Genomic DNA, 23,560 nt, shown 5'->3' with positions numbered 1-23,560 from the left:
GAGTTTCTGATGAACCCTCTGCTCTCAGAACAGCTTCTGGTCAACCCCAAAGTAGGGCCTCTCTTCCCTAGGACCAGCCTGACTTGCTCCTCCCGCCTCCCCAGGACGCCACTGACCCGGCAGAGTGGAGCCTCCAGTGCACTGTGTGGGTTACATCCCGCGTTCTTCCCTCGCCTGGACGGTTACTGCCTGCCCAGGAACTGTGGTCCCAGCATCACAGACCTCCCAGGCCCCTCCCAAGGCCATTGGCCTGGCCTGAGTGGTGCAGCTGAGGGTCTCCCAGGGGAGGGGGCAGGATGGGAGGGGTGGGGGTCCCGGGAGCAGGGAGCAGGAAGGGGCCCTCGAAGCTCCCTTATCTGCAGGAAGCACCTTGGAAGGCACCAGGGCTGGATTTCCTGTGCCCCAGCCCTGGAGAGAGGAAGCTAGTGCTTCCCGGCCCACCTCGTGTCTCCACTGTCTTCCTGCCGCTCTCTCTCCCCTCCCTAGTCACCCAGGCCCCCAGCTCCCTCCCAACCCCTCTTTCAGCCCTAACCCTAACCCTCCCTGCCATTCTTCCCACCACAACCACCACTCTGGCCAGGGCAACATGGTGGATGGGGCCACACCTGTCTCCACGGCCAGGTCTTCCACAGCCTTGTGCCTCCTCCCTCTCCTTTGGGCTCTCCCTACAAGCCTGTCCTTGGCTGGATGGACCCAGAGCCCCTGGGTGGCACTTCCCCTACCCCCAGGCTGGACCTCTGGGGCCCGCCAGCCTCCTCCTGCCAACCCGCCAGCCCAGGTGAATCCAGCCACCCCATGCCAGCACGGGCTGTGGCCACTGAGCCTTGCAAGAGAAAAATCTCACATCTTCGCCAACAAGCAACCAACAGATTGATGGTCCCCAGACTCAACTGGGTTGAAGACCCACTGCCCAGGGCAACCCTAGGGCGCCTGCCCAGTGCTGCCCTGAGCCTGGGTTCTGCACAGTGCCTGGCACGCGTGATGCTCACATCGTGAACAGAGTCCAAGCCTGAGTCACTCCCCAGCTCCACCGCCACCCCGGCAAACAGCAAAAATAACAATACCCACAAGCACTTACACACATGACGTCCTCTGGGTGGGTTCCTGGAGAGGAAGCCAAGGGACACGGGGTGTCTTTGCCCCTTATTTTGTTGAGAATAATCCCCAGGGCCTTCCCACGCTTCCTGAGCACCCTCCCTCAGGCCCACCAGACCCCACCTGCTAGGCAGGGCCACCCTGGGCCCAGCCCTATCCCCTCTTCTCTCCTCTCTCTGACCTGGAAGGTGGGGTTTTACAGGACACCACAGCCCCTAGCTTTCCCTTCCTTCCAACAGGGCCAAAGGATCTGGAAAGATCCGTCCTTCTCACCATCCCCACTTCTTCCCCACCTGCCCCCACACACATTTAGACACAAATAGGCCTCACAAGGCCTGGGAGAGCTCATGTGGGCAAAGCACCCAGAATAGTGCTGGACACAGGGGTGGGGGGCAAACCAACCCCTGGATGGACCACAGCCCACTGCCCTGCTGCTACCCCCAGGCTGAGGCCACTGCAAGGGCCCTCCCTGCCCAAGCCCTCCTGTCCTAATACACTCTGCAGCAAGGGGGCTCATGCCCCCACCCACCTTCAGGACCTCGGGTGGGCCTGGGTTTGCCAGCCACTGGCTTCTCTCTTATCAGAGCTGTTGGCCTCACTTCAGCTGCACTCAGAGCTGTCCCATCCAGACCTCCCACCATCGCTCCCCCGCCCCTCTCACCCACTCCTTACCCTCCCTCTCACTCAGCCCTCGGTCCCTGTGAGGACCATGTCCCTGGATAAGATTCCCAAAAGCAACATGAGGACCCTGTGCTGCTAACCCTTCTGTCCTGTCGCACTTGACTTCCCGGGGAACGTCATCTCCCTTGGCTGCCACACCCTAGTTGGGGAGAGGACCCTCCGCTCTCAGGCCATCCCCTCCACCTTCCTTTCTCAGGTGGACCTGCCCAGCTCCACACTGCTCCATTCCCTCCCTCTGGTCCCCTGCCTTCCTTCTGTGGCCTTCTGGCATACTCTCACTTATTTGTGGTTTAGTGTCTTTCTTTCCCTGCCAAAATGTAGGCACCCAGTGGAGAGAGACGTTGGCCAGTTTGGTTCACTGATGTGTCCAAGCCCCTGGCACAGCCCTGATGCATGGCAGTGCTCCTGCTGTGTACTGGGTCAGTGCTCCAGCCTCCATATGCAAGCCCAACTTCCCCTCCCCAGAGCAGTTCCTGTCCCAGACTCCAGACCAGCTTGTGGAAGGCAGGCATCCTTGGATGATCCGTTGATAATAAAACTGTCTGGATCCGGTGTGTTTTCAGGGAGTAGAGTTTGTTTTTTGTTTTTTTTTTTTGAGTTTTCACTCTTGTTACCCAGGCTGGAGTGCAGTGGCGCGATCTCGGCTCACCGCAACCTCCGCCTCCTGGGCTCAGGCAATTCTCCTGCCTCAGCCTCCTGCGTAGCTGGGATTACAGGCACGCGCCACCATGCCCAGCTAGTTTTTTGTATTTTTAGTAGAGATGGGGTTTCACCATGTTGACCAGGATGGTCTCGATCTCTCGACCTTGTGATCCACCCGCCTCGGCCTCCCAAGGTGCTGGGATTACAGGCTTGAGCCACCGCGCCTGGCCAGTGGGAGTAGAGTTTTTATTGCTTCTCGTTATTGAACATTTATCTATAGTTGTATTTAGGCTCCATTTTATCCTGATTCTTATTTATTTTTCTAGGAATACAAATGTATAAAGAATCAGCTTTTCATTTTTTGATCATCTCTGTTTTCTATTGTATTCTGTTCTTATGTTTATTTCCTTAGGATTCTTTTTCTTTTTCTGGTTTCTTGTTTTGAGACAGAGTCTTGATCTGTCACCAGGCTGGAGTGCAGTGGGTCAATCTTGGCTCACTGCAACCTCCACCTCCCTGTTTCAAGCAATTCTGTCACAGCCTCCTGAGTAGCTCAGATTATAGGCACCCGCTAAGATGCCCGGGGTTCCACCATGTTGGCCAGGCTGGTCCTGAACTCTTGACCTCAGGTAGTCCACCTGCCTCAGCCTCCCGAAGTGCTGGGACTACAGGCATGAGCCACTGCACCTAGCCATTTTGTTCTGGTTTTCTAGTATCAATTATATATTTTGGCTTGGGAATTGCTGAAAAGTATGCTTATTTATATTTTTAAATGTGCCAGGCGTGGTGGCTCACAGTTGTAGTCCCAGCACTTTGGGAGGCTGAGGTGGATGGATCACCTGAGGTCAGGAGTTCGAGATCATTCTGGCCAACATGGTGAAACCCCATCTCTACTAAAAATACAAAAATTAGCCAGGTGTGGTGGTGCATGCCTGTAATCCCAGCTACTCTGGAGGCTGAGGCAGGAGAATTGCTTTAACCTGGGAGGCGGAGGTTGTAGTGAGCTGAGAACGCACCATTGTACTCCAGCCTGGGCAATAAGAGCAAAACTCCTTCTCAAAAATAAGTAAATAAAATAAAAATTAAAAAAATATATATATACTTTCAAATGCATTTTTTTGTTGTTGGGGAAAGACTAGCCCTTGGTTATTGGTATTTTTTACATTATGGTCAGAGAAGGTATATCCATAATACTGGTATTTTGGGGTTCTGTGAATTCTTTCTATCCTTCTACATGGTCCATTTTTGTAAACATTTCCTATTTATTCAGTAGGAATTGTTGGATACAGGTATATCTATTCTTATAAATGTTGCTATCATCTATTTCATATATATTGATTCATATATACGAATCAATAATTCATATCCATGATACATATTCATATATTCATTTATTCATATATAATCTCCATTAGATCAAGCTTGTTTATTTTACTCACATATGCTGTACTTTCTAATATGTTGTCTGCTCGATTTATTAATGACCGAGAGATGTGTTCAAATCTCTGCTGTGGCTGTGGCTTTGTCAGTCTCTAAATTTTGCCAGTTTTGGCTTTATAGACTTTATCTTTGTCATTAAATGTTAACAAGCTTAGAATTATTACAGCTTCCTGATAAATTCATCCTTTTATCATTATATAAGACCACTCTGTAGTTAAGCTTTTTGTCTTGATTTTATTTTTTCCAACAGTGAAGATAGCTACAACACACTTCTTCATGGCCTCATATATCTCTTTCCATCATTTTCCTTTTATCCTTTCTGTTTTATATTCTTCAGTGTGCGTCTGGCAAATAGCATATACAGCTAGATTTTTTTTTAGAACTGGTCTGACAATTTTCAATCTTTAATAGTATGTGGCCAGGCGCGGTGGCTCACGCCTGTAATCCTAGCACTTTGGGAGGCCGAGGCGGGTGGATCACAAGGTCGAGAGATCAAGACCATCCTCAACATGGTGAAACCCCGTCTCTACTAAAAATACAAAAAATCAGCTGGGCATGGTGGCGCGTGCCTGTAATCCCAGCTACTCTGGAGGCTGAGGAAGGAGAATTGCCTGAACCCAGGAGGCAGAGGTTGCGGCGAACCGAGATCGCGCCATTGCACTCCAGCCGGGGTAACGAGTGAATCTCTGTCTCAAAAAATAAAAATAATAATAATAATAATAATAATAGTATGTATGTTGTGATTAATGATATGCTTTAACTGATTTTTGCCATCTTATTTTGTGCTGTTGGTTTGTACTTTTTCCTCTATGCTTCTTTTTTCTTTCTGCCTCTATTGGATTTATCAAGTTTTCTTTATTCCCCTTTCCTCCAACTCCCATTGGTTTGGAATTTATGCATTCTTTTTCTGTCATTTTTATAAACTTTCCACATGCATAATTAACAAGGTCTAAAGTTAATTAGTGTCTCTATATTCCTTCTGTGTAACAAAAAGAATTTAGAATACTTAACCTCCAATTGCTTCTCTCATCCTGGGTTTTGTCCCTGTTGTTTTTATCTCCAAATTAGTCATGTCTGTTATTACTATCACTACAGAAAAATAAATGCTTGTTTAGACTTAGTCACATGTTAACCAGTTTGCTTGTTAGGGAGTTTCACTCTTGTTGCCCAGGCTGAAGTGCAGTGGTGCAATCTCAGCTCACTGAAACCTCTGACTCTTGGGTGCAAGCAATTTTGCCTCAGCCTCTCAAGTACCTGGGATTACAGGCATCACCACCACACCCTGCTAATTTTTGGATTTTCTTTTTTTTTTTTTTTTCTGAGACGGAGTTTCGCTCTTGTTACCCAGGCTGGAGTGCAATGGCGCGATCTCGGCTTACCGCAACCTCCGCCTCCTGGGTTCAAGCAATTCTCCTGCCTCAGCCTCCTGAGTAGCTGGGATTACAGGCACGCGCCACCATGCCCAGCTAATTTTTTGTATTTTTAGTAGAGACGGGGTTTCACCATGTTGACCAGGATGGTCTCGATCTCTCAACCTCGTGATCCACCCACCTCAGCCTCCCAAAGTGCTGGGATTACAGGCTTGAGCCACCGTGCCCGGCTAATTTTTGGATTTTCAATAGAGAAAGGGTTTCACTACTTGTTCAGGCTGCTCTCGACTCCTGACCTCAAGTAATCTGCCTCAGCCTCCCAAAATGCGTGAGCCACCGTGCCCAGCCTTCTTGCCTCTCATTCTTTCCTTCTAGTTTTCTTTTCCTTCTAATTTTCTTTTCCCTAAGAGTGCATCCTTTACACTTTATTCATTCATTCATTCATTCATTCTTCATTCTTGAGATAGGGTCTCACTCTGTTGCCCAGGCTAGAGTGCAATGTCGTGATCTTGGCTCACTACAGCCTCTGCCTGCTGGGTTTAAGTGATTCTTCTGCGTCAGCCTCCCAAGTAGCTGGGATTACAGGTACGCACTACACCCAGCTAATTTTTAAAATTTTTTTATAAAGACAGGGTTTCCCCATGTTGCCCAGGCTGGTCTCAAACTCCTTACACTCAAGCAGTCCACCTGCCTCAGCCTCCCAAAGTGCTGGGATTACAGGCATGAGCCACTGCATCCAGCCTCTTCTTTGTTTTTAATTATTTCAAAAACATTTCTTTTAAAATGTCTAGTCAATAGTTTCATTATGTGAACTGTTTGATGGTCTAATTCTGCTTTTTGTGACATCAACTAATTCTGACTCTTGGTGAATTGTTTCTGTGAGAATTTTATGACCAGGGGTTATGAGCTCATGTTGGGCCTGGATTTATGTGAGAACCCTAAATAACCTAGATGTGTCCCTTCAGAGGAGTACTGCTAGCCCATTTCTTTTTGTCAATGTCTTGCCTTTGTGGCCAGGACCACAAAGGGTAATATAAACTCCAAAGCTGGCAATAATGACAGTTTCACAGAAAAACCTTTTTTGCTTGGATACTACCACAAAGACTTATGAAAACTGTTTAAATAAAAAATGTGCAGTCAGAATTATGAAAATGGATTGTTCACTAAGGTTTTTGAGCACATACATGCCATTCTAAGTGTATTACACATATTAGTTCATTGAATCATCACAAAGTCGCTGGGTGAGCCACTGTTACTGTTGTCATCTAACAAACAGGTAACTTAACTTGTCTGTGGTCACTGTGGCTGGTCAGCAGAGAAGCCGGTGGGCATGTTGCCTGAGCGGAGCCAGTGAGTCCTGCTCTGGGATTGTACGTCTCTTAAAATGAGGAGACTTGTTCCACTCTTCAGATGTAGAGGAGAGATGTGAACTCAGGAGCTACTGGCGACCAAGCTGCCAGCCTTGAGAAGAAAGCCACATTTAAAGAAAAACAGACTTGGGAGACAGGGAAGGTTCTGAAGGGGTTTGAGTTTCTAATTCTAGTCCCTAAAATCTGATAGCACTTTCACTTTACTTGCAGTTTGGTTTCAAGGAACAAAAAATTTCCCAGAGAAGTTCAAGACCTGGACTTGGAGCAAATGCCCAGCTCAGCCACCAGATACCCAGGTGACCTGGAAAGCTTCCTAGCCTTCCTCTATCTCCAAGTATGCTCAGCTAAGCTGGGGACAATAGTACAAAGTGTTTCATTTCCTCGATCATTCTGGCCAGATGGAAGGCCTGGTTGGGATGCAAGGTAGCTGCCTTCAGAGACTCACAGGTCAGTTCTGAGCCTCCTGGGCCATTGTGTGGGCTAGATGAGGTAAGTGTGTGTAAAATGCTTAGCACATGCCTAGTACATGGTAAACACTAAATTTTTTCATCATCAAAAGCTAGTTCAAATTTTGGAGTGTACTCTTAGAGTGTGTTCTCCATATGTAGCAGCAAAACAGCATTGGAAGGGATGGCTGGTCTTTGCTATATTCTTAGAGTGTTAAATTTAAAATATTATTTTGACATTGAAATGTGGAACTGGCTGGCCAACGTGGTTCATACCTGTAATCCCAGCACTTTGGGAAGCCAAGGTGAGCGGATCTCTTGAGCTCAGGAGTTTAAAACGAACCTGGGCAACAAAGTGGGACTCCCATGTCTATAAAATTACAAAAATTTGCCAGATGTGGTGGCAGCTACCAGGGCCATATTAATAAGGAAGAAGACAGAATGGTTATTAAAATAGGCGACTAGCAACCTGCTGCACTGGGAATACAGTTCTAGATAACAGTGATTTACACTCCATGTTTTACATTTACTATTCTGTTGCCATCTGGATGCTACTGTTGCCATCAGAACAAATGCTGTTAATCAACTTGTCATTCTTTCTGTGGGTAATTTGGTCTTTCTGGCTACTTTTAAGACCCTGTTGTCTTTAATATTATTCAGTTTCAACATGATCTGCCTAGATGTCATTTTGGTTTTACTTACTGTTTGGGATTTGACGTAATTCCTGGATCTGAGGATTTATGTTTTTCATGAGATCTGAAATTTTTCTTTTTGAATACTGAACTCCTCAGTATCTTTTATTTAAAATGCTAGACCTTATGGGTGAACCTTGAAAACCTTATGTGAAGTAAAATAAGCCAGACGCAAAAAGACAAATATTATATGATCCCACTTATATGAGGTATAAGAACAGGCAAATTCATGGAGACAAGCAGAACAGAGGTTAGCAGAAGATAGTGTAGGAGACCATAGGTAGGTTTTTTTTTTTTTTTTTTTTTTGAGACGGAGTTTCGCTCTTTTCACCCAGGCTGGAGTGCAATGGCGCGATCTCGGCTCACCGCAACCTCCGCCTCCTGGGTTCAGGCAATTCTCCTGCCTCAGCCTCCTGAATAGCTGGGATTACAGGCACGCGCCACCGCACCCAGCTAATTTTTTGTATTTTTAGTAGAGACGGGGTTTCACCATGTTGACCAGGATGGTCTCGATCTCTTGACCTCGTGATCCACCCGCCTCAGCCTCCCAAAGTGCTGGGATTACAGGCTTGAGCCACCGCGCCCGGCTTTTTTTTTTTTTGAGACGGAGTTTCGCTCTTGTTACCCAGGCTGGAGTGCAATGGCACGATCTTGGCTCACCGCAACCTCCGCCTCCTGGGTTCAGGCAATTCTCCTGCCTCAGCCTCCTGAGTAGCTGGGATTACAGGCACGAGCCACCATGCCCAGCTAATTTTTTTATATTTTTAGTAGAGACGGGGTTTCACCATGTTGACCAGGATGGTCTCGATCTCTCGACCTTGTGATCCACCCGCCTCGGCCTCCCAAAGTGCTGGGATTAGAGGCTTGAGCCACCGTGCCCGGCCGGTAGTTCTTATTTAATGGGCACAGAGTTCCTGTTTGGGATGATGAAAAATTTCTGTACATGGTGACAATGATTTTGCAACATTGTGAATATACTTAATGAAATGTTAAAGTGTGAAATTTAAAAAAGATTAGGGGCCGGGCGTGGTGGCTCAAGCCTGTAATCCCAGCACTTTGGGAGGCCAAGGCGGGTGGATCACAAGGTCAAGAGATCGAGACCATCTTGGTCAACAAGGTGAAACCCCGTCTCTACTAAAAATACAAAAAATTAGCTGGGCATGGTGGTGAGTGCCTGTAATCCCAGCTACTCAGGAGGCTGAGACAGGAGAATTGCCTGAACCTAGGAGGCGGAGGTTGCAGTGAGCAGATATCGTGCCATTGCACTCCAGCCTGGGTAACAAGAGCGAAACTCCGTCTCAAAAAAAAAAAAAAAAAAAAAGACCATCATGGCCAACATGGTGAAACCCGTCTCTAGTAAAATACAAAACATTAGCCAGGCATGATGGAGCATACCTGTAGTCCCAGCTACTTGGAAGGCTGAGGAAAGGGAATTGCTTGAACCCAAGAGGCAGAGTTTGCAATGAGCCAAGATCGCATCACTGCACTCCAGCCTCGTGACAGACCAAGATTCCATCTCTAAATAAGTAAATAAATAACCATTAACTCAGAATTATAGTTCTCATTCAAACATGAGATTGGTGAAAAAATGTTTTCAGAAGAGGAAAAGGAAAAAATTAATTTCAATTATTTTTCTCATTTTAAAAGATATATATTGTTCCTTTTCAAATCTACCAGGTTCTTTATTTCCTGTTCTTTCTGATAGTTTCCTCAATTCTTGTTAATGTTTTCATTTGCATCATTTACCTCTGTAAACACTTTAAGCATTCTTACATGTTTTGTGATTTTTAGAGTGTGATGTCATGTTTGACCAATCTTAATCTGTAGGAACCTGGAGGAGTTAAGTTGAAAGTACTCTCCTTCAGAGGTGATGTAACATTTCTTCCTGCCAAGTGCTTTAGTCCAGCCAACCTGCAACCACTTCAACTCAGTTCCAAACCACCAAGATATTTTGTATTTAAACCCCATGCCCATTTGGAGGCAAATTTATACATATAAATTGTCACTGATTTCTATCTAGTGGTAAGGTTATTTCATTTCTCAGCTAGGCATGGTGTTTCACACCTGTAATCTCAGCACTTTGGGAGGCCAAGGCAGGCAGATTGCTTGAGGCCAAGAGTTCAAGACTAGCCTGGCCAACATGCTGAAACCCTCTCTCTCCTAAAAATACAAATATTAGCCAGGCTGTGTGATGCATGCCTTAGTCCCAGCTACTCAGGAGGCTGAGGCACAAGAATCACTTCAACCTGGGAGGCAGAGTTTGCAGTGAACCAAGATCCTACCACTGCACTTCAGCCTGGGCAATAGAGGGAGACTCTGTCTTTAAAAAAAAAAAAAAAAAAAAAAGGCCGGGCGCGGTGGCTCAAGCCTGTAATCCCAGCACTTTGGAAGGCCGAGGCGGGTGGATCACAAGGTCGAGAGATCGAGACCAACCTGGTCAACATGGTGAAACCCCGTCTCTACTAAAAATACAAAAAATTAGCTGGGCATGGTGGCACGTGCCTGTAATCCCAGCTACTCAGGAGGCTGAGGCAGGAGAATTGCCTGAACCCAGGAGGCGGAGGTTGCGGTGAGCCGGGATCGCGCCATTGCACTCCAGCCTGGGTAACAAGAGCGAAACTCTGTCTCAAAAAAAAAAAAGAAAAAAAAAATTCATTTCTCTTTCCTGGAAAGCAGATTTTTTTCCTCGTCTTTCTAGCCTCTTACTGAGACTGTGGGTCTTCAAAAGTCCTGATTTTATGTGAGCATCTTCTTATATTACATGGGCCCAAGTCTCTGTCCTTTGCCTCCTATGCAGCCTTAAAACCCAAGGCTTTCAGTTCCTGGTATTGAGAAAGCCCCAGATTTCATACTGATTTACCCTGTTGGTTTCTTCATTTTATGTCTCTCAGGATAGCCTTTATTTTATTTTCAAACTCAGAGATGTATATGGAAGAATGCTTATGAACAGGCACGGTGGCTCATGGCTGTAATCCTAGCACTTTGGGAGGCTGAGGTGGGTGGATCATGAGGTCAAAAATTTGAGATCAGCCTGGCCAACATAGTGAAACACTGTCTCTACTAAAAATACAAAAAAATTAGCCAGGCATGGTGGTGGGGACCTGTGATCCCAGCTACTTGGGAGGCTGAGGCAGGAGAATCGCTTGAACTCAGGAGGCGGAGGTTGTAGTGAGCTGAGATTGTGCCTCCACACTCTAGTCCAGATGACAATGGGAGACTCCGTCTCAAAAAAAAAAAAAAAAAAAGGCGGCTTACTACATCTTAATCAGCATCCAGTGCAATAGACAGGTTTTAGATTATATTGTTGGGAATCTGCTTTTCTTATTCAGCCACAACACTGAGGACACATAAATGCTAAATGATTGCATGCTGGATAATCAACGAATGCAGAAATGAACAGAAAGACATTCTGCGTTTTAAAATGTTTATCTTGCATGCATACACCCTGAGGTGAGGCCTGCCAATAGATCCCACTTGGTCAAGCACATCCTATCATTCACTGAGGATTTTGGCACCTGGGTCACAGGTTGCTCACCCCGAGTTCTGACATTATCCACATCCCTCCAAGTGACCTCTCACACCATGGCCTTGCAGTTCTTCAATGTCTGACTGTTCAGGTATAGATTTCAGACCCACATATGGCCACTTTGAGCAGAAAGGGATTTAATACAGGGAATTGGTGCCTACAGGATCATTAGGAGGACTCAAAGGGAAGTGTCTAGTATAAGCTTCTAGAAAAACATCTCCCTGAAATAACCACCATACGACAGGTGCCCCTGGAGAGTGGCTTTCTCTGCCGTAGTTGACAAAACTGAGGAGTCAGAAAGCTGATGTCCTAACTACTGGCTCAAGATAGAACACATTTCTCAGCCAAGGCCTATATTTTCCAGTCCCTTTTGCATCTAGGTCATGTCACTGAGTTCTGGAATTGATTTGGGTAGAAGTGATGTGTGCCACTCCTAAGCCTGGTGCATAAAAACACCCTGTACAAACCTGCATGCTTTCTCTTCACCCTCCTGCTGGCTGGTTATGGACTTCCATGATGCCCTTAAATCCACATCAAAAGTAGCAGTGGTTCCACTAGGGCGTGGTGGTTCAAGCCTGTGATCCCAGCACTCGAAGGCCAAGCAAGGTAGGAGGATTGCTTGAGGCCAGGAGTTCAAGACCAGCCTGGGCAACAAAGAGACCCCCATCTTTACAAGAAATACACAAATTAGCTAGGCATAGTGGTGAGTGCCTGTAGTCCCAGGTACTTGGGGGGCTGAGGTGGGAGGAATGCTTAAGCCCAGGAGGTAGAGGCTACAGTGAACTGTGATCATGCCACTGCACTCCAGCCTGGGTGATAGAATGAGACCCTGTCTCAAAAAAAGAAACATCTTTATATTAAGCCACTGCGATTTGGAGTTTTATGTGGCAGAGCAGTTGGTGATGCCTCAACTGATAAAGCAGGGGAGCTCCAGGAGCCTGCCTTGGGCTTCCCACCTCAAGAGCCCTTCCCCGAGTCATCATGACCTTGTGCACGCTGGCCAGCTGCTCAGAACTTAGATCATATACTTGAGAACTAGGGAGATGGCTGGGCACAGTGGCTCACACCTATAATCCCAGCACCTTGGGAGGCTGAGGAGAGCAGATTGCTTAAGCTCAGGAGTATGAGACAAGCCTGAGCAACACAGGCTCTACAAAAAATTGAAAAATTAGCTAGGTGTGGTACGTGCCAACAGTCCCAGCTACCCAGGAGGCTGTGGTGAGCCAAGTCTGTGTCACTGCATTCCAGCCTGGGTGACAGAGTGAGACTGACTCAGAAAGAAAAGAAAAAAAGACAGCTGGGAAAATTAACACAAGATAGATTCACACACACTCACTGTGTCCATTGTGAGATGGACTGTGACCCAGAAGCATGTCTCACCTAACTTCCAAAGCCCTCCTCTGATCAGGGGACTGTGGAGACATCACAGTGTCTGGGAAGTGGCATCACCTCAGAGCCAGTGCCCAGCAATCCCTTCCTCCAGTGCACAGCCATCCTGCCGAGGGCTTTGCCTCCCTTCAGGGGAGACTGGGGGAAGCCATCCGCAGCCTTGGGTGTTTCCGTCAGATGTGTCCCTCTAGCAGAGGGTCTGGGAATGACTCATATCCAGGAATTGCAAGAGGAACTTCAACCCCCCTGGACTGTGACCAAGCCCAGGCCTGAGACCCAGGGTTTTTCCACCACTGCCGCACCTTCACCCTTGTGCTGCCCTCTGCTTTTGTCCTGGAGGGAAACTCCTTGTCAAAGGAGTCCAAGGTCTGTGAGGCCACACCACTCTGCTTGCCCAGCACAGTCACCTCGCCTGCTTGGCCGGCCATGTGGCCTGTGCCACCCCAGGATCTCCTCACTCGGTTTCTTGGCAGCTTTGTCCCCTTCATGCCCAGTGGCCTTCTGAGTTTCCAAGGGTGTTGTCACTTCCCTCCCCACCTCACAGTAAGCCCCTTAACGTCTTGGTGAGGGGTGTCCTGCAGGACATCTCCCAGGACAGGTGTGGTGGCGAGTGCCTGTAATCCCAGCTACTTGGGAGGCTGAGGCAGGAGAATCACTTGAACCCGGGAGACACAGGTTGTAGTGAGGTGAGATTGCACCCTACACTTCAGCCTGTGTGGCAGAGTGAGACTCTGTCTCCAAACATAAATAAATACGTAACAGCAGCTTTAAAGCAGGCAGGAAAGAAAGTAGAGAAAGAGAGGACCTAGGAACTCAACAGTTTGCAGGTCAGCCTTAGAGCTCTTTTCCCTTAATGTAAATGTGCACAAAGACATTATTTCTTCCATTTTACATAAACTCCGGCAAATAGTGCCAAAAGGGGGAGTGCTCTCCTTGTTCTCTCCTCATTCTTAGATTGTTTTCCACCTTTTTTTTTTTTTTTTTTTGAGACATAGTCTCACTCTGTGACCCAGACTGGAGGGCAGGAGCACAATCTCAGCTCAATGTGACCTCTGCCTCCCGGGTTCAAGTGATTCTTCTGCCTCAACCTCCTAAGCAGCAGAGACCACAGGCATGTATCACCATACCCAACTGATTTTTGTTTGCATTTTTTGTTTGCTTTTGTTTTGTTTTGTTTTTGTACAGATAGGGTTCACATGTTGTCCAAGCTGGCCTCAAACTCCTGACCTCAAGTGTTCCACCCACCTCAGCCTCCCAAACTGCTGAGATTACAGGCATCAGCCACTGTACCCAGCCTCGACTTTTTTTCTTAAAGGGAGGAACTGAGCTATGGCCTAGGGTTTTTGTGTGGTAAATCAATGTGTGCTGCTTGCAGGCAGGACTCCACAGTGTGTCACCATTGAGTTGTCTCCACCCTCTTTTGTGTCTCAGTTTCTCTCTTCAGAGGTCTATGTCCTCTGAGAGGGCACAAAACACAGTGTGTTTCCTGGATGAGCCTTTTTTTTTTTTTGAGACGGAGTTTCGCTCTTGTTACCCAGGCTGGAGTGCAATGGTGCGATCTCAGCTCACCGCAACCTCCGCCTCCTGGGTTCAGGCAATTCTCCTGCCTCAGCCTCCTGAGTAGCTGGGATTACAGGCACGTGCCACCATGCCCAGCTAATTTTTTGTATTTTTAGTAGAGACGGGGTTTCACCATGTTGACCAGGTTGGTCTTGATCTCTTGACCTCGTGATCCACCCGCCTCGGCCTCCCAAAGTCCTGGGATTACAGGCTTGAGCTCACCGCACGGCGAGCCTTTTTTTAAATTAATTTTTGTTGGTGATTTCCCTGTAGAACAATGCACATCATGGGGGTCAACCTCCCAGACACTCCCATGCGGCCCCCAGTCACCCAGGGGCACCTTTCAGCTGGGAGGAACAAAATGCCCTTTCTCTTCCAAGTTGAGAAAACTTAGTCTCTCATCTACCTATGAGAACAACAGTTCAGTTTCATACTCAAACGCACATAGACAAGCAAAATCAAGATGAATTTTGGGAGAAAAAGCAATAGAGAAGGCCCTTTAGGATACATCTCCAAGCTAGAATTAAGATCATTAAACAACAGCTTCCTAGGAGGAAAAAAAACCAGCCATGACTACTTCCTGTAAACTGTGCTCAGCCACTCCTAACTTTGTAGCTGTTGTCCACAATTACACATGCCAAGGTCAAATCCTCTCACAGTACAAGGTCATCTCTGGTACCTCCAAAGCCAAAAAGGTCAGGTCATGCAATACAGGAAAACAGAGCTTTAGACCTAAGAAGAATCTGCCTGCCTATGACTCTTGAAACTCCACAAAGACAACAGAACACCCCAAAAGAGGTAAGTGGTGCCTTTGTTCTGAATTCTTTACAGGGGTTCACATCATTAGACTCTTTCTCATCTAGAGAATCTATCTTTGGTACTGCAGATGGCAAAGTGGGTAAGTAGGTATAGAGTGAAAGAAAAGTAAACGAAAGAACATTTGTTTCTTTAAAGCAGGAAGCAAACACAGAAACCAAGGGCATGGTGTTTTGTGGTTTTTTTTTGTTTGTTTTGTTGTCTTTGTTGTGGTTTTTTTTGGGTTTCTCCTCTTTTGCAGCTGCAAGGAATTTTACCCAAATTAGACAGGCTCTGTTATCCATAATTTGGAACTCTCACTCAGATTTGACTAAGTCAGGTTGGGTTGGTCAAATCTGATGGGAGAAAGACCAGAACAAACAACAATAATAAAAACCCCAACAATATGATCACTGAGGGGTCTAATAGTAAAGAGAAATTAAGACCAGCTAATGGTTAAACATTAGCCAAGACAAAACCCCAATTCGGCTACTTATCTAGGGATGGGTTTCAGGCTGAAGATGGCTCTCTACCATCGTAGAAACAGGAAAAACCTCGAAATCATCTTCCCTGCTGGCAGCAAGCTCAAACTCCCTAAAGGAGTCGCTGCCTTTCATCATCATGGAAGCAGGGAATCTTGCCTTTCTGTTGGAAGCAAGAAAAACTCCAAAAAAAGCGGGGTTGGGGAGGGGAGGGAGTTGTACAGCATATAAACTTTAGATCTTAACCAAGTTTTTTAAGATCAGGGATTCTCTGGAGGGGGTGCTCCCAGACCTCAGCAAATTGTCCTGTTGGTTTAAGCCATAAAGTTAGCGCATGCTGATACCAAGCACTGATAGATTTATCAAAGATTAGGGGAATCTCCACTCAGAATCCCTCTGTGGTTACCAAAATGTGAACCCCGAATATCTGAGACCGGTCGCAGTTAATTTAGAAAGTTTAGGCCGGGCGCGGTGGCTCAAGCCTGTAATCCCAGCACTTTGGGAGGCCGAAGCGGGTGGATCACGAGCTCAAGAGATCGAGACCATCCTGGTCAACATGGTGAAACCCCGTCTCTACTAAAAATACAAAAAATTAGCTGGACATGGTGGCACGTGCCTGTAATCCCAGCTACTCAGGAGGCTGAGGCAGGAGAATTGCCTGAAGCCAGGAGGCGCGCCATTGCACTCCAGCCTGGGTAACGAGCGAAACTGTCTCAAAAAAAAAAAAGAAAAGAAAAGAAAAAAAGAAAGTTTATTTTGCCAAGGGTGAGGACACGTACCTGTGACACAGCCTCAGAGGTCCTCACGACATGTGCCCAAGGTGGTCAGAGCACAATTTCGTTTTATACCTTGTAGGGAGACAGGAGAAATCAATCAACATATGTAAGATGAACATTGGTTCTGTCCAAAAAGGCAAGACAACTCGAAGCAGGGAGGGGACTTCCAGATCATAGATAGATAAGAGACACATGGTTGCATTATTTTGAGTTTCTGATTAGCCTCTCCAAAGAAGGAAATCAGCTATGCATCTATCTCAGTGAGCAGAGGGGTGACTTTGAATAGAATGGGAGGCAGGTTTGCCCTGCGGCAGTTCCCAGCTTGACTTTTCCCTTTAGCTTAATGATTTTGAAGCCCTGAGATTTATTTTCCTTTCACAAGGTCATGCCTGGGCACAAGAATGGAAGCAGAGCTTGGGGGCCAGGCTCCTTCAGTGGTGGCCTGAAGGAGTCAAGGGAGCAGGATTCCGGGTTGGGGTGACAGCAAGCTCAGTGGCCAGAAGCTGGAGGAGGCCTCAGCGAGCCGGGGCAGAGGGCTAAAGGACAGTACATCAGAGAGAAAACTGACCCAATGACACGTTACAGCACAGTCAGGCACACTTCATTCAGGATCATTGCCATAGGTATAGAGACCACTGGAAGGGGACTTGGCAGTGGGGAGAGAGATTGGACTCAACCTCAGATACAACCTGAGTAAGCAAGAGTTTATAGCCAAGGTGGGGGCAGGGGATATGACTGTACTAAGGGAAAACATCAGGTGTGAAGAGGATTCTAGTTAAACCCACCTAATAGGATTCTTCTTAGGACAGGACAGGGTGACCAACACCACCTGGCAGGTTGTGGAGGGTTAGGAACCTGACCAGGTAAGATGGAAACCACCTTTGCAAAATTATGACTGAGGCAGTGAAGGAGATCTAACCTAACCAACTCCATCTTGCTTCTAACCTTTAAGCTGTCCTTGTTCCTTCCTGGGCATATGCTGAACTAATTTTGGGAGGAATTTAGGAGACTTGTCTGCCTTTACAAGACTAACAAATTAGCCACAAGATTAGAAATTATGGTGTAAGAGTCATGCAGCTGGAGGCTACAAGATTCTGGCCCTCCCTAAACTGCTCTAAGAACAGTGCTTGAGACATTTTGCAGACCCTGCACTTGATGGATCACCCGGCACCACCCAGATCCATAACCTGGCTCATCTGATCTTATGGCCCCCACCCAGGAACTGACTCAGCACAAGAGGACAGTTCAGCTTCCCAGATTTCATCTCCGACCCAACCAATCAGCACTCTCAATTGACTGGCTTCCCCTACTCACCACGTTATCCTTAAAAACTCAGCTCCCGGAATGCTCAGGGAGACTGATTTGAGTAATAAAACTCTGGTCTTCCATACAGCCAGCTCTGTGTGATTACTCTTTCTCAATCGCAATTCCCCTGTCTTGATAAATCGGCTCTGTGCAGGCAGCGGGCAAAGGGAACCCACTGGGTGGTTACGTAAAGGGTGATCAGGTATTGAGGGTGGCAGGTCCTTGCTAAAACTGGATTTTACCAGGAAGTGCACAGATGGGCTTCGGAGGTTTAGGAGCTGCAGTCTGCTCAAGCAGAGGAGCTTTTGGTGCCACACAGCAGCCACCTCACACCTGCCAGAGTTCTTGTGGGCAGTGGATGCCTCTCTCAGATGCTCAAGACTGTGCCCCCCTTTCTGGGAACCTCCTGCTTCCTCTCCCTTCCAGTAGGTTCCACAAGAACCTCCCAGGTGGTACCTGCCACCCCCTTGGCCAGGTCATGTATCTGCCCAGCTGGGACCAACCACAGGGCCTCAGGGTGGTTATTGAAGGGATGAGGATGGAGCAGGCCCACAGGGGTGAGGAAGGTGAAGGCTACACAGGGGGCCCAAGGTGGATCCCCTTGTCAGCAGCTCTCATGAACTGCTGCAGAATTCCTCCACTCAGGCCACGAGTTCCTGCTGAAGCAGCTTGACTCCCTACGTTCACCATGCAGAGGCTTCTTCCATCCCTTGTCCAAAGTGCAGAAAGACAAGACCCATGCCCCTCATTTCAAGGCCCTCTCCTGACTGTGGGCGTTAGTCCCAAATTAGCAATGCCCCAGGCTTCCAGAGCCACTTCCCGAACCCCAGCAGGCTGCCTCCAATTGGGGCTCTGTCGATGCAGAAAAAGAGCTCACATCTCCAAAAGGCAGGATGGCCTGCAGAGCTTGGCTTTGAACAAACATAGCTGGCAGCACACACCTCCCATCCTCCAGGCCGGGAGGTCAGGGTTGTGCTGAGGCAGCTGTCACGTGGGCACACAACTGAGCGGCCTCCAGAACCAGGGGGAAGGTGCCACCATTTGCATCACACTACAACCCTAAGCAGGCTCTTCTCTGGAAGAACAGGCACGTCCTGGGGTAGTTCCCGGCTTGCAGTTGAAAGAGAAGAAAGTGCTTTTGATTGTTTCCTTTTAAACTCCAATTCACAGCGCCAACCAGCTGTGATAGCTCCAATTACAGGTTCAAAGATTTCTGGGCCACCAAGCGGCTTTCTATTCTGGCTCCAGATGGAAGCGCCAGCAGCACACCCCCGCCCCCCCAGCCCCGCCATGCACAGGCGCAGAAACCACACTGGAATGTGACATCCAGGTCTCAATGGCAGAGACTGGCCCCTCCTGCTCCTCACGAGGTCAGCGGCAGCCTCAGGCCCATCCTCTTCCCACCCCATCTCTGGGAGTCCCTGCCCTTCAAACTTTGCTCCCACATGGCCTCCTGTCTTGGAGCTTTCATGTTTCCTCAGATAAATGCCACACACAGCTGGGCCTCCGTGGAAGTCGAGTCCTGAAACCTCACCCCGGTCCCCAGAGGCCCTTCCAGAGCCCTGTCCACTTTCCCACTGGCTCCAGGATCAGTGACCAGGAAAGTGCTACCCATCAGGAGACCAGGTCCTGCTCCTCCTGAGGTCACATGTCCCCGACGGGCAACCTGAGCTTGTGGGGAAACCCAAGGTTAAGGAGCTGCCCTGGGGAACCACCCTAGGAGGAGCCACTCTGAGGGAGATGTCCTGGTAACCACCCTAGGGTCAGAGGTGTTCCAACCATAGCGACATTTTGAGTGCGGGCTAAGAAAATGAGGCTGAGACTTGCTCGGTGGCATTCTCAGAAAGTCTGGCATTCCTAGCCTCTAGATATTTATGGCTAAGAGAACAAATTAATCATGTTTCCTAAAAGGACCCAGACTTCAGAACAAAGGCATTCCTAATTTTGCTTTAAGGATATAACATCGATTCTTGCAAAATATAGTAATTAACGAAAGTTATCCTTTATCACAAACCCTTGTAGCAGAGCACATCTCCCCACATTTACAAGCATCGTACCTAGAGTGGTCCCGTTCCTCCTCTTACTTTTGGGAATGTCCTACCCTGTTTATCAGCAGCTGTCCTTTCACCATTTTACTTTCCTTTTTTTGCTGAGATGGAGTTTTGCTTTTGTTGCCCAAGCTGGAGTGCAATGGCATGATCTCTGCTCACTACAACCTCCACCTCCCGGGTTCAAGTGATTCTCCTGCCTCAGTCTCCACAGTAGCTGGGATTATAGGCATGTGCCACCACGCCCAACTAATTTTGTAATTTTAGTAGAGATGGGGTTTTTCCATGTTAAGCTGGTCTCAAACTGCCAACCTCAGGTGATCCGCCCGCCTCAACTTCCCAAAGTGCTGGGATTATAGGCGTGAGCCACGGCACCTGACCCACTTTACTTTCTTAATAAACTTGCTTTCACTTTGCACTGCAGACTTGACCTGAATTCATTCCTGTGCCACAAGATCCAAGAACCCTTTCTTGGGGTCTGGATTGGGACCCCTTTTCTGTAACACTAGGGAGAACCACCCTGAGGGAGATGTCCTGGGAACAACTGTGCGGGGCAGGAACTATGGAGAGGGGATGCCCTGGCAGGGCCCAGTTACTACACTAATTTCGGGGCCCACAGCCACACACAATAAAATACACACTGAAGCCCCCACTGGAGCTCGCTTTCACACTGATGAAAAAAGAGGTAGCTTAGAGCAGAATCTGAACTATTCGGGATGTGCAGCTGAAAGAGATGAGTGTGGGGCCTCAGTCATCATCCCGTACTTCTGCAAACACGGCTGGGGACAATTGTTTGAGGACACTTTGTTCCAGACCAGCTGCATCACCCATTATCTCCATGTTCTTGGAATTTGTGACACAAAGAACAATATAGGCCGAGTGCAGTAGCTCATGCCTGTAATCCCAGCTACTGAGGAGGCTGAGGCACAAGAATTGCTTGAGGTGGAGGGTACAGTGAACACTCCAGCCTGGGCAACAAAATGAGACTCTGTCTCAAAAAATAAAAGAACAATGTATAGCCAATGTTATCCGTTTTTGTTTTTTGTTTGAGACAAGAGTCTCACTCTGTTGCCAGGTGCCTGGCTCGAGTACAGTGGCGCGGTCTCCGCTCACTGCCACCTCCACCTCCTAGGTTCAAACAATTCTCTTGCCTCAGCCTCCCGAGTAGCTGGGACTACAAGCATGCGCTACCATGCCCAGCTAATTTTTTGTATTTTTTAGTAAAGACGGGATTTCACCATGTTGGACAGGATTGTCTCAATCTCTTGGCCTCGTTATCCACCCGCCTCGGCCTTCCAAAGTGCTGAGATTACAGCTGTGAGCCATTGTGCCCAGCCTGTTTTTGTTTTTGAGACAGAGTCTCTCACTCTGTCGTCCAGGCTGGAGTGCAATGGCACAATCTCGGCTCACAGCAACCTCCACCTCCCAGGTTCAAGCAATCCTTCTGCCTCAGCCTCCCAAGTAGCTGAGATTACAGATACAAGCCACCAGGCCTGGCTAATTTTTGTATTCTTAGCAGAGACAGGGTTTGCCATGTTGGCCAGGCTGGTCTTGAACTCCTGACCTCAAGTGATCTGGCTGCCTCGGCCTCCCAAAGTGCTGGGATTACAGGCGTGAACCACAGCACCTAGCCACCTCTTTTCCTTTGAAAAACTGTAACTGTTGCCAATCAGGATGTATATTCAGGGCAACTTGAATCTCTGCTCCCAGGTTGCAATCCTCAAGCTTGGCCCAAATAAATTCTCTACTTATGTTAATTTTGCCTCAGCAAAATTTCTTTTTGGTCAACATTCAGATGTGCGTTTGGCATTTCCATTTGACAAACTGGAGACTGTAGAGGCCGAAAGAAAACTTCCCCTCTGCTCTATAAAGATTTACAGAAAATCAACTGAAAAAAGCCAGATTAATAAGACAAAAGGTATACAGATTTATTCACACACAATGAGAACCAGAGTGATGACCCCAACCTCCCAATGGGATTCAGAAGCTTATATACCATCTTGAGATTTCAGAAAGAACGGGGGCTCAAAGCATGGCCATAAACAGGTTATGGTGGAAAATCAGGTTACAGTAGCAAGACCGGTTAAGGGAGGGAGAGGAGAGGAGGCCTGGCTAGCAAAGGTGGCCTTGTTCTATAGATGAAACCTCACAGGTAGCAGCCCTCAGAGAGAATAGATGGCGAATGTTCCCTTCAGGCCTTTAAAGGTGTCAGACTCTGTTACTCTTCTACATCAGGCAAGGGAAGGCCTCAGAGAAGGCCTAGCCTCATCAGTGTAGATTCTCTCCACAGATGCAAATCTCCCCGACAAAAGACAGCTTTTTAGCTATTCCATTTCCAGTCCTTCTGAGTAACTGTCTTCAGCCATGTCAAGGAAATACTTTTTGGTTTGTTTTGAGGCAGGGTCTTACTTTGTTGCCCAGGCTGGACTGCACTGGTGCAATCTCAGCTCACTGCAACCTCTGTCTCCTGGGTTCAAGCGATTCTCCTGCCTCAGCCTCCTGTGTAGCTGGGATTACAAGTGTGCACCATAATGCCTGGCTAATTTTTGTATTTTGGGGAGAGACGGGGTCTCATCATGTTGACCAGGATGGTCTTGAACTCCTGACCTCGGGTATCTGCCCACTACGGCCTCCCAGAGTGCTGGGATTATAGGTGTGGGCTATGGAGCCAGGTCATGGAAATACATTTTGGGGTGAAATATTTTGGTTTTCTTCAGTCCCCACTTTGAGACTTTCCTTTCAGAAAGTTTCCCATAGGAAAAGGAAAGTTGATAGCTTTGAAGAAATTTGAGTTAGAGATTGTTAGATGACAGATAGGCAAAGGTGGCGAAAAACAAATCGGGATAAGCAGAAAAGGACAAATTTAAATGTCATCCCAGCAGGGCACCGTGGCTTATAGCTGTAATCTCAGCACTTTGGGAGGCTGAAGCAGGAGGATCACTTGAGCCCAGGTGTTCAGACCAGCCTGGTCAATGCAAGGAGACCCTATTGCTACAAAAAATAAAAAAATTAACCAGGCATGGTAGTATGTGCCTGTGGTCCTACCTACCTGGGAGGCTGATGCAGAAGGATGACCTGGGCCCGGGAAGTCAAGGCTGCAGAGAGCTGTGATCATACCACTTCCTGGGTAACTTAGTGAGACCTTGTCTCTAAAAAAAAAAAAGATGTGGCCGGGCGCGGTGGCTCAAGCCTGTAATCCCAGCACTTTGGGAGGCCAAGGCGGGTGGATCACAAGGTCGAGAGATCGAGACCATCCTGGTCAACATGGTGAAACCCCGCCTCTACTAAAAATACAAAAAAATTAGCTGGGCATGGTGGCACGTGCCTGTAATCCCAGCTACTCAGGAGGCTGAGGCAGAAGAATTGCCTGAGCCCAGGAGGCGGAGGTTGCGGTGAGCCGAGATCGCGCCATTGCACTCCAGCCTGGGTAACAAGAGCGAAACTCCGTCTCAAAAAAAAAAAAAAAAAAAAAAAAGATGTAACATGCTGTATTTTCTTGAATGAGTCTCTTGGTCCTGAGACTAGATCAGCTCCGTTAAACAGCTAAACAGCTGTGTCCCATTCCAAACTGTGGCACTGCAGACGGGCTGGAACTTTGTATATAATTCACACAAACAGATCTTTAACAAGAGACAACTCTATGGAAACAGAAGGAAAAAAAAAGGTGAATATATGGAATCATCCATAGACTAGCTTTTCCAGCTTGCCTCAATCCGAAGCATCTGGAGCATCTTCAGATTGCAATGGCAATTTGACAGATTTTCCTGGATCATAGTTCTAATGGGGTGTTCAAGTGAACTTTCTAAGTAGTCCATATATCAAAAGGAACAAAGGCTGTTTATATATAAGTTCCTGTGATGATTTCTCCTTAAGGTTTTAAGTCCTCTAGCTTCAGTTGCAGGGCTTCAAGAAAAGCTGTTTTAATTTCCGATGATTTTAAATC

At 47.5% G+C, this 23,560-nt stretch overlaps 1 protein-coding gene and 1 long non-coding RNA gene across 7 annotated transcripts in view; both read right to left on the bottom strand.

Moving 5' to 3' along the window:
* SHANK3 (SH3 and multiple ankyrin repeat domains 3) overlaps nt 1-268 on the bottom strand; it is a 61,108-nt gene extending 60,840 nt beyond the window's left edge. The window contains exon 1 of the mRNA XM_074390773.1: nt 117-268. The gene's annotated coding sequence lies outside the window, so the exon portion shown is untranslated. The remainder of the gene's footprint in view (nt 1-116) is intronic.
* Nucleotides 269-560: 292 nt separating this feature from the next.
* Nucleotides 561-23,560, bottom strand: part of LOC120361495 (uncharacterized) — a 32,073-nt gene continuing 9,073 nt past the window's right edge. For 3 of the 6 annotated variants that reach the window (XR_012515380.1, XR_012515375.1, XR_012515378.1), the window contains one exon: nt 11,380-23,532. This is a non-coding gene — a long non-coding RNA (uncharacterized LOC120361495). Of the gene's footprint in view, nt 6,690-11,379; nt 23,533-23,560 lie in introns of those variants that run through there. The other 3 variants (XR_012515376.1, XR_012515377.1, XR_012515381.1) reach the window with 3 other exon arrangements.

Source organism: Saimiri boliviensis, chromosome 21, assembly GCF_048565385.1.
Source record: "Saimiri boliviensis isolate mSaiBol1 chromosome 21, mSaiBol1.pri, whole genome shotgun sequence".
Classification (NCBI taxonomy): domain Eukaryota; kingdom Metazoa; phylum Chordata; class Mammalia; order Primates; family Cebidae; genus Saimiri; species Saimiri boliviensis.
The sequence above is the reverse complement of the archived record's forward strand: the minus strand, read 5'-3'. Positions and strand labels throughout refer to the sequence as shown.